The sequence below is a fragment of the Chiroxiphia lanceolata genome, chromosome 6, assembly GCF_009829145.1.
Source record: "Chiroxiphia lanceolata isolate bChiLan1 chromosome 6, bChiLan1.pri, whole genome shotgun sequence".
Taxonomy (NCBI): Eukaryota; Metazoa; Chordata; class Aves; order Passeriformes; family Pipridae; genus Chiroxiphia; species Chiroxiphia lanceolata.
Genome location: NC_045642.1, coordinates 27,418,381 through 27,435,523, shown reverse-complemented (window position 1 = coordinate 27,435,523; position 17,143 = coordinate 27,418,381). Strand labels below are relative to the sequence as shown.

The 17,143-nt window shown below is 37.7% G+C and overlaps 1 pseudogene; it reads left to right on the top strand.

Annotated features, from left to right (window-relative positions):
- Window positions 1-17,143, top strand: part of LOC116787833 — a 32,276-nt pseudogene that overhangs the window by 2,413 nt on the left and 12,720 nt on the right.

Sequence of the window (17,143 nt, the reverse complement as noted above, 5' to 3'; positions counted from 1 at the left end):
ACAGAAGTTTTGCATAGCTCTTGGAAAGAAACAGGCATTGAGTCACTGCTGTTCCGTTTGTTCTTATTCTGGTCAGTAGCAACTTCTACTGACCTAATAAGACCCAACTATGGGATATTTTTAAATGGTTGAAATAAATACACAACATGCAGTACAAGGAAAAGTCTTTCTTATGCATTGACCTAACATGAGGTGGTAGCCATAGTAATGTAATGAAATCCTGCTTGCCTTTGAGGCTCCAAAACTCTTTGAAGTTAAAAGGTGCCACATACCTGACCAAGGTCAGAAGCAAGGCAGCGACCTGTGTTTTAAAGCCCTGGCACTCTTTCTGACACGGTGAGTGATTTCTGTGTTGGTCTTCATAGCTTTTAAAGTGCTGATGAGATTTCTATTTCTTTTTGATGAGAAAGTTAAGGGAAGAGTGCTCTGCTCCAAATAGATGTGTGCTTTAATAACTACCTTTTCTCTTGATGTAACTTGGGATTGTTGTACAAGTTTCACTCTAGTCTCCTCTAGGGAAAAATTCCATGAAAAACTTTTAAGCTTGGAATTTTACTGAAATAGAGCAGTTTTAGAGCCACACAAGTTATGTAACTTATTCATATGGATGAGCACTCACATATGTGAACACTCCTATTGACTTCCCACGGACTGGATATGTAAGGATTGCACAAGTGTGCCACAGGACTTAATTGAATTTTTAACTGACGCAGGATAGTGTGATCAAGACTCCCATTTGCAACCTCATGTATTTAAGTAGTTTCAAAAGTGATTATTAAAATGCCTGGCTTGTGTTTCCGGTTTATGAGGTAGGAATCATGTCACAGATGAAATAAATATAGAAGCTGAAAGTTGAAGTGTGTGTAATAACTGACCTGGGAGCCTTCTGGCTTTAGAACTTATTAAGCTGGTGATAGGGGCACCATCATATTAAAGGGAAAGATGTGGAAGTCCTTGGCAATTACCAGCAGATTACCCAGTTTAAGATATGCTCCCCTAGTTTTTCTGTGTGACTTTGAGCAAGTCGTTGACAGCTAGACATGACAAAGCATTCAAGTTAAAAGATAGGAGCTATAAGGTCTGACTTCCAAGACTCTAGTATGGGAACAGACTCCACAACCTGAAGTGAAATACTGAGGGTTGCTTCCTTAAGTTAAGTCTTAGAGTCTTAGAGACTAAGATACACCCTGTAAGAGCTGAGCAGGGAACTGCATAAATAGGTATGTCCAGGGACAGCTAAGAACAGAAATACCTTTCATAGTTCCCATCTCTGTGTACCACTCGGCTTCAGGTAGATACCACTATCCACTTGAGATTCACAAAGTAAAGGTCTAGATGCTTGTTTTCAAAGAGCAGAACAAAGCTTATTTCTTTAAAATGGTGTCAAGCCTAGTTGTTAATAGCACTTCCCTGGGATCGGGAACTTCTGCTCAAGTCCATTCTTCTATAGTCAAGGGATTCAAGCCTTATCCTTTCTGGATAAGAGATATGCTCCACCTCTTCTGCTGAAATAACACTTCTGAGGACAAAAACATTTATGATTTATTGGGTGAGAAAGCAGGGACCAAGAATAATTGTGGCAAATGTGAATGGATTTGGCAGGGGTAGACAAGCCTTGGCTGTTGGTCCCTGTGCCTAGGAGTGCTTCTGTGTTTTACCCAGTTCTATTTAATGCATATAGAAAAGTAGTTCCGGCATTTCAACTATATAGTTTGGGCATGATGTCTTTTGGTTGCTTTTGATGGAAGACTGTGATCCTTCCCCCCACGCCTCCAAATAACTGATTTTCTTCTTTCAAGGTGTGTCTATCCAAGTTATCCTTTGTGACCATGTTTGGGATAATGGAGCAGATAATGGTGTGATACATTATTTGAGAATGAAATGTCCCACAGCTGACAATTCAAGGGGCTTGCAAACTGTGCCCTGTGCTAGAATTTAGTCAGGTCAAATAAAGCAGAACAAAGGTGCTCAGATCGATGACTGCTCTGACCTTCCTGTTACTGTCTCACTGCCCTTTAACTTTGCCTCTTCAGGCCTCTTGTCAACCCAAAGGGAAGTGCAAGAAAGTATGCTAGAGATTACCTAGGCTATTTCTTGGAGGCTGTTCTTCATCTCTTCTGCCTTTTCAGAGGTGCTGAGGTTTTCAGTGGTGAGGACAAGGACCTGCTTCATTACATTGTTTTAGTGTCCAGTGTCATAGTCCCAGTTGATAGACACTTTGTCAAAGCATTGTGAAACACTTCAGGATAAGCCTTGTGATACCACTGGAAGGAAAAATGTTTCAACAAAACATATAGCACGTATGAAGGAAATAATAGCAGTTTATTAGTTAACATCAGTACCTCATTTTTACTTTTGCCGCTTATGATTAATAAAAGCACTTCTTATGCCTGTATTAAGTAATAAAACCTATGTGTTTGTGTTGAGACACTGTATTATCTTTACTAGCTTATAGCGTATCTATGAATGCAAGAGTGAGAGGGTTTTTGGGTAGAGTTAGTATCTGTTCTTACTAACTGGTACAGAGAGAAAGATTAGATAAGTTTTTGGGCACGAGAAAACCTGTTTCTGTTCTAAAACAGAATCAGTAAATACCAATTTAAGCATGTGTTGAGAGAAATGATATCTGTACATACATTGGTTTTAAAAGCAAAGATGCTATATATGAAATAGAGGAGATGTTATTGTGGGAGAGAGAAAGTAGTTGTCTCTAAGGTGAAGTGGGGTAAGGGTTAATTTATAGCCTGAGAAATATGAAGACACATTAGTATGAGCCATGGAAGTTATGAGTTATTATAGACTTAATATCTCTGAGCCCAAGGTGTCTCTTATCTAGTGGAGTTATGAGTTAAATCCTGAGATTATCTCTGGGATGATTTTTGTAACTTTCTGCAGGGGATCAGGGCTGAAGATCACAAGTGGATCAGAGTCTTCATGAGAAGTATCTCTACTGTCAGCTGCATTTCTGGCATTTTAGGCTGTGCAGGGGAGCTTGTGCTGCTGAGGGAGCTTTTGCTGGTGCATGGTAGCCCCTTATCTCTACTTTCACAGCTACTGTGACAGTGTTTGGTGATCCAGTCTGTCCCACTGCAGGCAGTGGTGTGTAAGAGGTGAGGGCACCCACGTATATACTGTAGGGATGTTTATTGTGGTAATAATGAAACAATGTTAGAAAGAAATTATCTTTTTCAAATCAAACTCTTAGCACCTATTCTCTACTCATATGTGATTTTTAAATCTGTTGCTTCTATTTTAGACCTGAAGAGAGTTCTGTACCAAAAATGTTCACAGTTTTCCAGCTGTTCCAGTTGGTTTGCAATTATATTGGCTCAACCTTAAACCCCTTGTTTTATCTACATCCTTAGAACTTTAGAGTTACAGTAATCTACGACTATAGAGTATAATAATAATGTAATATTTTTAAATTTTTTTTTAATTTTTGTGTAGGCACCTGTATCTCCTTTCAACTTGCTCACTGTAAAAATACTAAGAGTGAGGAATGTCCGGAAGGCAGACTTGTGTGAGTACTTCTACTGTTGTTGGATGTTTTGTATAACTCTTTAAAGAAAATATTTAGACAGTGTTATTGTTCTCAAATTGTGCAGGAGTAAAAAGATATATTGCTGCATGTTTGCAAGAATTATTTTGAGTTTGATACTGAAATGTTGTTTTCTGCTCTTCAGTTTAAAGAGTGACTCAAGCAAGGTGATGCATTTTATGTCTTTTTTTCATACCTCAATGTATGAGATATATTTCCTACCCTTCTGACATCACGCTTAGCTGCTGATCAGAGGGCTGTTCAGTAAACAGTGTAAATTCTTGTGGTTTTAAGTAAGAAACCTGAGTATTTCCTACAGAATTTCTGGATAGAAGAAAGGAGAGAATTGGTAATGCAGACATAAAATCAGCAGTAGTGGAAAAACCTATGAAAATAACAGAAGTACAAGCAAAAACATTCTATTGCTTCTGCAAAATTTATAAATACACAAGAAGTTATGATAAAATCCAGTGTGTCTCAAAATTTATTTAACCTAAAAAATGAAACACTTTAAAAGTCAGAAAAAAAATGAACAGAACATTACTGTGAGAGCCTGAAAGGAATTTAAGTGGGGGTAGTGAGATGAAGTGAGAAAAGTGTGTCTAGGATAGAGACTACAAGAGAAAAATGTCATAGCCAGATCACAGAACAAGAGTTAATAGTGAGAAGGGCCCAGGACAAAAGAAATCTCTGCAGTAGGGAAGTCTAGGGAGTCTGGTGACATCCAGCTGAGAAAAGCCCTATAACAATTCACGGTCTCTGCTCTGCAGGCTGGTGGGCATTGGCTTGTTGAACCAGAGTGTGTGGCAGCAAATTTAAAATGAAATCCTCAGTGGGAAAATGACACTTGCAAAAGATGGAAAGAACACCTTGTTTGCTGTCCAGATCTGACACTGACTTACCCAGGGGAAGGACTGACTTAATTCTGAATTTTCCAATTCATTGAATATCTTCCTCACAACTTACATGACACAGTTGTGGATCCTCAATAATACACTCTTCTAGGTGCATTGAGACTTGTTCAGATGTCTTTCAAAATGCAGTTATGTCACTGAATCACTTTAATGGAGAAATGTGAGTAGTGAAACATCTGTTTAAAGAGGTTGGAAAGGCATGAAGGAAAAATGTGAAATAAAGACAAAGAGAATAAGGAAATTTGAATCTAAAGACCAGAAGAATAAAACCAAAAGGTATAAAACAAAAAGTCCACAATATATTCCTTTAAAGCTCGTTGAACATGGCTCAAAATCAGTTTTCTTTTGGTACCCGCAGAATTTCATGCAGCACATCATAGTTTCTGAGAAAACCAGCTGTAAATTTTAGTTAATCCATTCTATATTTTTAGATTTTAACTTGTGTGATGGGTCAGGAATAGAGGGAAAACTTATCAAAGGTTGAATTTGGTGGTTTCTGGCAGGAGGGATGTGGTTAGATGACATGGAAGTTGTGCTTAAAAGCAGTGGTTTTGAATGACTGATTACTATCAGGGAACAAATCTCTACTGCACTTACTTGTGGTATTCCGGGTTACTTACTCATGAGTCTTCTACAATGTAATACTACTGTGCTTCTTTATGTTTTCCCTTGGTTCATTAGACAAGATGAAAGCCCCTTATAAGACATAAAGTTCTAGGTTTCCTGGAGACTTAAAGATCAATTTTTATGTACAGAAACATGCATTCTCTGGGCTTATGGTCGGATGCATAACTTTTCATTTGACAAAATCCAGATGTTCAAATGCCTAAATGGTATTTTGCACCAACCAAATAGGCCAGCACTGCAATTGCATCTACCAACCTGCATGCACAATTATTGGTGCATTTGTGTACTCCAGTAGGTCATCTGCTTATACCCTAGTTTCTTGCGTCTGTCCTTCTCAGGAACAACTTGCTCGCGGTCACTTGTTACCACAGTGAATCATGCAATCTTTTTTTGTTAAACTTGTTGGCAGATCTGCTGTACCATATGGCTTTAGTGCTTTGTATTCTGGTCTCAAGAACAAAAAAAATCATATCTTTACCTCCTTGATATGCCCCAGATTCAGAACTTGGGCATCCCAAGAATTTGTTTAAAGTGTATCTGTCTGAGAGTTTTGTAAGCTTTTCAGCGAAAGTATTTTCTCAACAGAAAATTTGTTGTCTAAAGAAACTCGCATTATCGTGAAAAACCTGTCCATTTTTTTGTCTTCAGTGGGAAGGATATTTCAGGCAGTCTTTTCCTCTTCTGAGGTATAAAAAAGGCAAACATTTCAGCTAGTTTTCCTTGAAACCTCAGTATTTTCAATATGGGAAAATGTCCCTTTTCTACCTGTTTGTAATGGTAACAGTATGCTGCTTGTTACAATTCTAAGTTAGCATTTATTTCCTCCACTTTAGTTTTCTGGTTTTGATGGTTAAATGTTGGTCTTATGTTAAATGTCTGTCTAAATGTTATGGTTTTATGTTAAGTCGTGGTGTCAATTTATTTTTTATGTTCCTATTTACTTCACCAGTGAAAAAAGAGTATGCTTTAACAGTATTCCTCCTACTGTTGTTTCAGAAAAAGATAATTTTAATAGGTTTGGGTATAGGCCTGAAAAACTAGACTGTGTTTTTGACCCTGACACTGACTACATTATGAGATCTTGGGCAAATCATATAATCATGGAATGGTTTGATTTGCAAAGGACCTTAAAGATCATTTAGTTCCAAACTCCCCTCCCATGGGCAGGGACAATTTCCACTAGACCAGGTTGCTCAAAGCCCATATCCAACCTGATCTTGAACAGTTCCAAGAAATTCAAGTCTTCTCAATGTACTTATTTGCATAATCCTTTTATTGCTGCTGTGAAGTAATTCATCAGTGTGTCTCAAGACCTTTGAAAATGGAAACTGTAGCTTTAAATCACCATTAATCATTTACATTTTCATCTGCCTACTCTTGTGCCTCTGCTGAACATCTGATCAGTCACACTCTTCTGATTAGGTGTAACTAAGGCCACTCTCTGGAAACACTTTCCTTCCCACAGTCATTATCAAGATTTTGCTAATCGTGATAGCATGGTTAACTACACAATAAAGGCACAGCTTGGCTGGTAGAAAAATCTAAATCTGCAGTTGTTACTGAAAGATAAAGAGGAAATACATGAAGTAATTGTTCTTAATGTGATGTAATAACACTGTTACAGGTTTTGGGAGTGATGCAGGGCTTGACAATGGGTTGAATTATTTGCCCTCTTCTGACTCACAAGGTTGCTGTAAGAACCATGTGACTGACTGAGCACTGCTAATGTGAAATAGGGAGATTGCATTACAGGTATGAGAGAAAGGCTGTCTGTGCCTGTGTTGTGGTTCTGCAAATCTCACTCCCTGGAGTTCTCCCTCCAAACCCGAGGACTCAGAATATAGGAGAAGCTAATGTCTTTGGTGGCACTCATGGCTTCCTTCCCCAGACACGAGTGATGGCAGAATCTTTCTAGTCTGCAGATAAAACATTAGGAAGAAATTGAACAACTAGTAATTTAATTGCGGTGATGAAACTGATTTTTGTTTTCCAAAAGAATTGCTGAGAAATATATAACTTCTAAGAACTTTGTCAAATATATGAATGAATATGGAATTGACACATTCTGATTTGTGGCACAGAAATCAAACTCTTCGGCTTTGATGGGGGAACACTTTGCTTTTTGGCAAAAGAATCTGTTGTTCCATATTTAAGCCAGCACTTCAATAAAGGCTTTCATTTAGTTATTGAAACTCTTCATTCTCTAATGAGATTCTTCCCAAATCTGGGGAATAAATTATAGAAAATAAATCTCTACAGCCCAGATTTAAGGTTTTGAGGTGTGTTGTCTGTTCAAGCCATTTGGAAAGGCATGAATATAAAGCAAAATGCGGTGTGGATAGGTGTGCATGTACTGTACGTGGAGTACAGAGCTATTTCAAATATAAAGCAACATTAAAAAAAAAAAATAAATCTGACTAAAAATGAAAAGGTGTAAATGAGCATTGCAAATGAGTGAAGATGTCTCTATTTTCCTGTAAATGCTTAATTGTACTACTTACTCATACCCTGTATATTAGGAAGAAAGCCCCAGCTGTGCCATCTTTGTCTTATTAGGGTTAAATGTGCACTGTGCAGTAATTCTTTCTCTGGATACATTTTAACTCTACTCATCTTCTCCCTATACAGTCACCCTGTCAGACTGTTACGTGACACTGTGGCTGCCTACTGCCTCAGCTGAGAAGGTTCGGACCAGAACCATCAGGAACAGCAAAAACCCTGTTTGGAATGAAGCTTTCTGCTATAAGATCGACCGCCGTGTCAAGGTAATGAAAATAAATGGTTTTCATAATTTGATGTCTGCAGATAGTGGATTACACAAAAGTACAATAAACCAATACATATATAGCTAGTTTCCAAGCACTGGAGATGTTAAAGATTTCTCAGAAAAAATCTTTGTTGCTTACATGCTCCTTAGTGTTGTTCTATTCCAGCTATTTGTTACTTAAACGTCTACTATGCTGAAAGAGTAAGAACGCCCTGCAGAATATGGCCTTACTATCCCATTCCCAATCTTGACACATACAAGTGAAACCCAAGATCATGTAAAAATAACAGTAAAATGAGTTAGTTCTAGATATTGTGGAAAGGAAATCCTTTAAATCTTCTTTACGTACCTGTGCCTGTTTTATACACTTAGACCCAAAGGCCATAAAAGAAATGTAGAAACATTTAATATCACAAATTAATTAAATAAACAATTAAATAAACAATTAATATCACAAATTCATGAATATTCTACATGACCTGCCTGTCTCTTCTGCCTGGGGAAGTGAAACAAACCTGCTTCTTTGTGTATGTAGAATTACTAGTAATGTGAAGTCTAATAATCTCAAATCTCTTCCCCTTTTCTGTTTCCCTTCTCCTTTTCCTTCTTCCCCTAAAATTGGAGGGGCAAGGGAAGAAAACCTAGTCTTGAGATTTTCCTGCCTTATGTGGCTCCCAGGTATAGTAATAACTCCATTATATTCTTAACCTCTTTGTGCAGAATGTGCTGGAGCTAAAGGTCTGTGATGAAGACACAGTCACCAGGGACGATGAACTCTGCACAGTTCTCTTTGACATAGATAAACTCACTGTTGGACGTACTGTTCGAGTGAAGTTTCAGCTGAATCCACAGGTGAGTACTGGAGTTGGTGAGAACAAAAGTAGATTCTTTCCTTCCATCTAAATATATCCTTTTACAGTGTTTTATTATAGGGAACATCTACTTAAACAGTATTTTGCTGCTATTATGAGAAAGACTTAAAGTTCCTGTATGAGTGTTCCATGCACTATGCTAAAAATCTAGGGTGGAACGAGCTGGAACTAATTATCCAGAGTCTTAATTCTGAATGTTTCTGGCCTGTTTGTTGGCTCTTGGTATACATTCTGAATTTTCACCCCCTTTAAACTGTAATCATAGTAAAGCATCTGACTCTTTTTGTGTTGGGACTTAAAATCTGAAAAATAGTTGTTTTAGCAGAATAGAAGTTCCTACATCTGCATGCTCATATAGCATTTAGATTTCAAGAAACTAGTTTTAGCAACTGCTTTTTCAATATCTTAAAATTCAATATCATCAGTTGACATTACATTCTGGGAATTTTTCTAAGTGCTATTCTAAATACATATTTTAAAAATTATATGTAACTGGTATGATGAAAGCTGAGAAGAAAAATAAGTGATGTATCTTTGTTTCCTTTTCTCTTCTCTTCAGGCACGTGAGGAGCTGGAAGTGGAGTTCACATTGCAGAACACGTGAGTAGAGTCCTAAATTCTAAATAGAGTGTTTTATTTAGTATAAAAATAGCCTGAAAAGCCAATTCATATGGAGAGTTCTTCTTAAACCTGAAGTTTCTGAAAGCAGTATCTAGATGTTTTTATTCAAGTCTAGTAAAATAGGATTTCAGAATACATATTTATAGATTTTAATGATCTGAAATGTTACTTTAGCCCTGTTTGACTACTGTTCTCTTTTTTGTCATTAAATCAGTATACAACAAAGTAGGGGGACAATGACAATATTCAGGAAGTTTTGACCCTTAAAAGAAGGAGTGCCAAGTTTGAATGTCTTAATTACCCTCCTTCTTGAGGAATCTGGCTTTTCACATCCACAACATTATAAAATGTAAATTGATCTATTCAATTCATCTGGCTACACATGGGAAGCTATGGTGGAGAAGGGAGCTAAATATTCTGCATAAAGTAAGGACCAAAGATCACTGTGGGAGTCTGAGGACTGAGGAACCAGGAAAGGTGGAGGAGTAGCAGTAGCTTCACTTGGTAGGCTTGAAAGCTTTTGGTGGAGTTTGACTGTTTAGAGGATGTATTTGTTTCACGTAATTCATGCTGTGGAGAAGTCTAGGAACCTGTCACCCTAATTGGAGAGGGAGTCTGTTGCAGCATCAAGGGTACTCTAGTCTGTCCCCAAAATATACTTCATGACTGAGGAAGTTACTTGAAAAAGTTTCTATTACCAGTTCAATCCATGTTATCGGACTGAAAGTGTTATTTAACCAACCTTAGAGGTGGTGATATTTTTGGGAGCTTCTCAAGGCATTTGGGATGCTTCAGGAGGTCGTGGTCTGATGTGTTGGTGGACATTGAGTAATGTGTTTATTCCCGACAGCAGGTGAAATAAGAACTTGCTGGTGAGAGGGCAATGACTCAGTGTTAAGAATGGAAAAGGAAAGATCTCACAGTGTTCACATGAAAGGCAGTCCCAGAATCTCCTATTACAACTCATGGAGACTCATCAGTGATGGATTGTTTGTTGTTTACTGTGCGCCAAAACTTGCAGAAGGCCTAGCGGCATCAAGACAAACAGTGCCTGTCACCCTTCAGGAGTGTCATGACATCAGTAATGACAATGGGGAAGTCCCAGTAAGCATCCCAATGTCCCAGAAGACCTGCCTAGGGCCTTCCTTCCTTTGAAAGTTAGAGGATGGCTTATGGAGCTGATATATAGAATCATACTCTTGATATTAATGGGGAAGGTCCAGATAGGTTGTCTGACTTGGATGCTGTGCACAAGTGGGTTTGCATATGGAGATGGAGGCTGGAATTTGCCTCGGAGCGTGTGTGCCACTAGCTCTGTGTCAAAGTTTTCTGTTGGAGATTGCAGCAAATTGCCTTTTCCTGGAGTCATATTCAATAAAGTCAGAAACACAGCAATTTCTGCAAGTGATGCCTGAGTAGCAATTCTACTGGTTGGAAGATAATGGTTGGGACTTTACAAATAAAAAGGACCCTTGGTAGTCTCAAGGAAGTGGTTTAAAAAAGAATGACAGTCATGGCTCAGTTGCTACAGCAAGAAGGCATCTGATCTACTTTTTTCCTTCATAGTGTTCCTGAGTGACCAATGTAATAGTTGTGGCCTGAAGAATTCCACTTGCCAAGGGAAGAAATTGTTGCATTATAAGTGAGGAATTGTGTGTGAGGTCCCAGTAGGACTGAGAAAATCTGCTTCCCGTTGGAAGTGAGATAAACTTTTCCCCTACTTATCCCTCATTTGCATTTCTTGTATTTGTGTGGCCGTCAATGCTGTTCTGCTCATCAGTTAAGTCTGGAATAAAAGTCTAAGCACATCTGAACTGATTAAATATTGTGATCTTGGTAGGATGTTGAGAGGGGTCTTTTATCCCCTCAGCAAAGGAAAGTATGATGCAGAGTAACTAATGAAAGGGTTTTTCTACTAAAATTGGAGGCAATGGATCACATTGTTTGTGATAAATGAGAGAGCCCTGAAAAGGTCTGAAAAACTGAACTGAAGTAGCTGAGATGGGTCACCAGAAAGCTATGGACCAAGCTGACCTCACATATGTTGAACAAGATCAGCAGGTTTCAGCAAACTTTTTGTCAACTGTTGGATGGGAGAAGTGTTGACAGAGATTAGAGATAATTTTCAGAGGAAGAGAACCCTCTTATAACAAGAACTACAGCTAAATGTGGGATATTTTCTAAAAATCTTGTATTGTGATGGGAACAATGAGAACATACATTTGGGGAGTAAATATGGCAGTTTATATCTGAAATCAATAATTATTCCCACCAGCAATTTTTCCTTATGCTATTTATCTGTAGTTTTTAATTTCTGCCACATCTTCTTTCCAGACATCACTAATTGCAAATTTACTACATTAGCTTGTTCTTTCTTCCCAGTATTTCAGATGAATAATATCACACATGAAGTGCAACCCCAGGCCAAGAAAGTTTCTTAAGTTGCACCTATGATAGTGGCTTTGTCACTCCTGTTTTTGTTTGCCTATACTCTCACTGCAAAGTTTGTGTTTACCAAAAAGAATATCGTAAAAATTCCCTCATGATACATTGATGGGCTATATGAAATTTGGTTCTGCATTCATTCCCATTTTATTTTATTTAAAATGGAAGAAACCCTTCATTTTGGTAGGTGGGTTTCCACAACTACAAGATGAATACTCTCTCTAGTGTTGCCTCAACTCTTATGCCACTTCTGCAGTATCAGCAAATGCTCACCTCTCTGCTGCAGAGTGGCAGGCACTGAGAGCCAGATGTTTGATCCTAACAACATGGAGAGAAAGGCATGCTCCTTCCTCCAAGTGTCACCAGCAACTGAGCCAAGGGATTGCAAACGCCTGCCCAATGTTTTATGGGCCCATAACACAAGCCCAGCTGCCATGAGAGCTGCTGCACTCAAGCGGCAGTGACAGAAAAGGTAAGGTCGTTGTACACAGGTTGCTGATTTGAATACTTTAGTGCTTTTTGTGTTATTTTCTGGTGATTATCAATGGTAATGTGGGCTTTCTTCCCTGTGTTTCCATTGGTAGGGTCCAGCATCAGAATGAGCCTATACGGGTTGCTACAGGGTCTGAGTCCCGCTGGACTAGGTGGCTTCGCTCGCTCAACATCCCCCTCCCCTCTGACTTCTACTGAAGCCCACACTTGATATTGAGGGGCCACAAAGAGGCTTCTGATGAACTAAAAGGTACTTTGAGTTTCCAAGGAGAGGTCTGAGAACCCCATGGTATTTGTTGTACCTGCTGATCTTCTCTTTGGCCTCTTTTTCCTTTCAGATGTCCCAAGTTGAGGAAGTACATCTCAAACAACTCTTAGAAGAATGAAGGACCACTCTTACACAACCTTTCATCTCAGCTCCCTCTCCCTTTTTTTTTTCAAATGTGAAAGACAATATTTAAAACGAAGGCCAATAAATAAATGTAAATAGGTGTACAATAAGTTGTATAAAAGTTAAATATTGATTATTGAAACATGGCAAAAGCATAATTTTTAGAAAATAAAAGTTTTTTTTCTTTCTGTAGTTCTGCTGTATTATTTTGATAAATTCTCCCCATGTGTGGGAATCATGCTAGCCATTTGGTTTGGGCACTGCTGAGGAAACACTCAGGCTGTCTCCATCCATTGGGGACCAAATGTACTGCTCATATTTTGGAGGAGCACTGAAGACAAAAGTTAGAAGTTGAGAAAAATGACGACCAAAAAACATCTGAGGTGAATACAGCCTTCTTTACTGAAACAGTACTATACCCCATGCTTCTCTTGAGTCGTCAGAAAATTCAGAAAAGTAGCCTGTATTATTATGGAACCCAATAAAAGGAGGGAAGCTGGATCTGGCATGAAAGAATTCAAATTTTGTAGATAGGTATCAAAAAATTTGGATTCTCTGGTGAAATGGAGCACACTAGTCTATTCTAAATGAGAACTGCAATACAAGAATAAGTTACAGTGTGACTGTAACTTCCCATACAATGTTTCCTGTTTCATTATAAGTCAGGCACAATCTATAAAGGAGAAGGCAGCAGTTTGATGTATACCAGTCCGCTTGATGTATACCAGGTGTTGGGAAATGATCCCTGGGCTCACAGAGTCCACTGCAGCCTTAGGCACCCCTTCAACAGACATGTAGTGAAGAAGGATGTCTAGAGTCTCTGTTTTTGGCTTTCCCTGCCACAGGCGGTAATATGTGGCTGATTCTCATAGTGAAACGGAGGTCTGCAATAAAAAAAGACCACAGATCCCAAACTGTGATGGAGGAGAGGACAGGAGTCTTAGTGTGTGTAATGAGGACTTCTAATAGCAGGTTGATTGGTAGAGAAATTACCAACTAGTCACAGGAAATGGATGCTATGCAGTGCTCCAAAGATAGGCAAAATATTCAAAAGTCCCTGCCAACCTGAATAGTAAGAGCTCTTTTGCGTGCAGTTCATCTCTGTTTCTAACTGTGGCTGATTTCCAAAGCTTCAGAGAAAAGTGAGTGCCTTTGCTCTTCTAACACTAGTGTGTGGATAACCAGGTTAAAAAAAATAAAGCATCTGTCTTAGGCTGTGACCAGCAGAAATCTTGAAATTCAGGATATAAAAATGGAAAGTGCAGTGTGGAGAGTAACTAACAAGTGACAGTAACTGGGCTTTCTTACAGCAATGACAGCAGAGGTAACACCCCAATAGAGAAAATTCGGATACTGGTGCTTAATGGCTGAGTTGTCCTGGTTCTTCTCAGGAGCATTCCAAGCTGTTCTGTACAACAGTGCAGGTTTTCCACCATGTTTGAGGGTCATACCTGGGACCTCCTGACTATCAGCTAACTTTATACTTTACTGATACCAGTACTTCAAATAATACTATGCTTTACTGGACATTTACTTTCAAGAAGAGACATCTTTACCTCTCTTTCCACCTTCATTTCATCAGGCTATGCAGACTAAAATCTTTTAATATTTATCACGCTGTTTCTTGCTTTCCTTGTTTTTATTAATGAAGCATTGAAGATAGTGACACCATATGTAATGTTATGACTATTTTATCGCAAAATCATAATTAAGTGCAAAAATTTGTGTCTGAAACAAAACTTGAGTGGTATGGTACTTATACCCATTTCCCTGTATACAGGTAGAAACACTGAGTATTTCTTGCCCATTCCTGACCAATGTTCTTTGAATTCTTCTTCTTTCAAAGAAAGATCTTACAAAATTCTTAAGTGTATAATTGTTTTTTGAGGAGAGGTGTTTGCTTGGATTTTGTTGTTGTTTGGTTTTTTTTAATGGAAAGTTTTACAGTGTATTTAGCCAGCTCATATTTTTCTCTTAAAGGAAAACACTGATTTGGAAATGAAACTTTAAGCTGTTTATGAGCCTTGCAATTTTAGGTGAATTCTTTGTCATGGGAAATCTTATAAAGCTATTATAATGCGTGTTTATACTGAAATCTAATTGTTGTGATAAATCTTCACTTAAAGGGGATACAACCAATGTCCTTCATCTGTTTTCAAAGGAATTGTATCATCTGGCTTCAGATGAGATAAAATACAGAAACTATAGAATTATGTGAAACCTCAGAGTGTATAATCCATAGCTTTTAAAGTCTTAATAGACAGTTTGTAATCTCTGTAGCAGGCTGAGGAGTCAGTGCTCAATCTTCATAAAGTATTCCCTTTTGACTACTCTGAGTTCTTTAGATACTATATAAATTTACATGTGCAATTTATTAAACGGGTAAATAATAAGATATTCTTAATGGACATTGCCTTATTTTTCTGATGGAAAAATAAGAATATATTATGAATTAACCTCTGCCCCTGTAAGTGGAAACACATCTACAAATATAGTGATCTATTAAAATCTCGTGTGTGATTTGCAGGTCACTATATAGAGGTGAGTACAATTACTTCTGCTGTTACGGTGATTTTTTTTTTAAGTTGTGGAAATCTAGGCAGTTGTATCAGTTTTTGAAGTACAAAACCTTGGGTAAAACTGTAACAATCAAAACAATCAAGATGGATTTAACAGCCTCCAGCTGTCGTCAAACTCAATATGTCACATATCAGTATTCATTGCACGGTTTGCTGAAGCAAATGTGTAAGACCACAGGAGTAGAAATCCAACTTCGTATTTTGTCATGAGTGGATGGAAAAATTGCAACTCAGGTCATCATCTAATCTTAAGCTTTAAAGTATGTTTGTGTGAGAATGTTGAAGTCAGAAATGTCAAAGCTGATGGGGGAAATGAGTAATGTGTTAACTAATAGACTTAAATATTTGTCTGAGTTGTCACACCCATGACATTATATTTTCTGTTTTATTTTTCAGTCTGGACTATCCTGATGGCATTATTACTAATGGAGTACTAGTGGTAATATATATTTATTACAATCTTTCTTGTGTCTGCATAGCAAGTGCAGACTAACTAACTGGAAACTTTGAGCTCTGTCCTAAAGCCAATATTGCCACCTACTCTGTTCTACAAACTGGAGGCCTAGAACTATCAGGAGTTAGTGAAGCAAGTGATACAATGCTCATAAAATAGTCCTGTATCTTAATGCACCCATTATTTTGAACAGGGCTCATCTTCTTTACTTAACTGTCTCTCCAAGTTCAAGCAGCTCGTGAGCTGTTCCTCTTTAATTTCATATTCAGAAAAAAATACCTTATCTCTATTTCCCTCATGTTATCTGAAGACATAGTAATAGATAATAACTGTGTTCCTCATTGATCAACCAGAGGGGTTGGTTGAGAACAGTATGAATCACTTGCAATGACATTTATACTTCTCTCAGTCATCACTCATCCTCTCTTGCTACAGGCACGTGAGGTTTCCTGTTTGGAGGTTAGAGTGGATATGGGGAAGCTGAAGCAGCAATCCACAAGTGAGGTTATTGCTTCATTAAACTATTGTTTTTGTGTTGTGATTAAGTCATTATAACAGATGTTTGTGCACGTTACTGTAGCTGTGTCATATAATTCTTAGTTTTGCCATGTCCCACCTGACAAAAGATTGTATCTGTCAAAATTCAAGTTAGTCAAGTATTTGGTTATGAGTAAAATCTTAAGCTGATGTAAAAATAGAGCCATATATACTAGAATGAAAGACTTGGAAAAATTATGTTAGTTCTTTTTTTGTTTATTGCTTGTCCAAAAAGAATTTTTCTAAGTTGGATCTTCTTTTAAAATTATCTTATAATTCAAATAATATGTAAAAATATTATCCTGTATGTTTGATTTGGGTTTGAGTATGTATAAAGTTTATGCACATTTAGAGTTCCGAAAGAGACTTTTTTTTTTTTTTAGTAAAAATAATAAACTTAAGCTCTTAAAACTTAAACGTAAAATTGCACTGAAGGGGTCTGTCCAAAATGCATGAAAATACTCTGCAACCACAGGATCATCAAAACAGGACTGTTTGTAAAATTTAGCTCTAATAAATACAGCAGGATTCTTTGCTAGTCTTTAAATTCATTCAAAAAAACAGTAACTTTTGTAGAGCTGCTCATGGGGCAAATCTCAAAAACTCTCGTCTATTGTGAGTTAATTCACGGATGGAAAATTGACCTTTATAAAGAAAATGGTAGCAATTACTGAGTTGCACTACAGGAACTTTCAGGCAGAAATCTAGCATGGGGAGGAAAGGTTAGTGAAATAAAATTATATGCTTCTTGGCCCTGATCTTGCAAGAGAACTGTATATTATCTCTCTGTAAACGTAAAGGCTTTTCTGTACAAGAAACACAAACTTGGGGTTGACAGGTTGTTTCAGTTTTGGTGACATGAGGGCATATACAATCTTCTTGATTTTTGAGTTTATAGAATCATTT